Source organism: Haplochromis burtoni, unplaced genomic scaffold, assembly GCF_018398535.1.
Source record: "Haplochromis burtoni strain Fernald_Lab_line unplaced genomic scaffold, NCSU_Asbu1 Contig_1802, whole genome shotgun sequence".
NCBI classification, from domain to species: domain Eukaryota; kingdom Metazoa; phylum Chordata; class Actinopteri; order Cichliformes; family Cichlidae; genus Haplochromis; species Haplochromis burtoni.
Window position 1 is genome coordinate 7,426 of NW_024584163.1, and position 965 is coordinate 8,390.

Below are 965 nucleotides of genomic sequence, written 5' to 3' on the forward strand. Positions count from 1 at the left end.
AGCACATTGTCAACCCAACTCCTAAATCACAATTTTTGAACCCATTTTTGGTCAAACTAACCCAACTTATTAACCTAAGGCTTTTACCCAGAAGTCGAGCTATGAAATTAACCCAGCATTTTTTAGTGTGTATGGGTATAGAATTCAGCAAACCATGTTTAGGTTTAAAACTTTAAATAACACATTGCTAAGTGTTAAAAGTAAGTCATGAGGAGCTGGACTCAAAACTAACACATTTTCTGTTCAACCAACGCAGTATAAACCATGAAGGCGTGTCGGCACCTGCAGGCAAAACATAAAATCCGTTGCGCAGTATCGCACAGAAGAAAGTGAGCTGCAGACTGAAGCACGGTGGTGATGAACATTTGGTAAGTTTCAAACAATTTCATTGAAGAGAAATTGTTTCATGAAATATTTACAGAATTACATAATTTATTTTGTTAGAATATTATTTTAATTAAAGTTTTAATTGTAGCTATTAGCTAAGTTTCAGCAAGGCAATCTTAACATTTCATCTTTGGAAAGTTAAAGATGATAAAAAAAAAACAGGAATAGTTTAAGTACAAAATGAATGTTATTTTAGGAATGATTAAAAAAAAAGTGGTGGAATTTTCATTCATTTCATTAGATTTCATTCTTGGCCATGATGTGTGTAAAGAATAAAATAAACAACAGTGAGGGAAAAATCAAAAGAAATAATGTTGATGATAAACATGATGTATAGCTAATTTGCTTTGTATTAAAACATTATGACATTGATTTTAAATGCAAGGGTCAAACTGAACATATCTGAAAAACACTTGGATTGTCAGTACCCTTACAAAAAAAACAGATTTACTTATTTATGTATACATATGTACCCAGATGATGATGTGAGGATCTATAAACATAATTATGTTGAGAGAGATCGTGGTCAGATTGGAAAACTGGCCTGACAGGAATGAACGAGAAAAAAAAAGTTAACT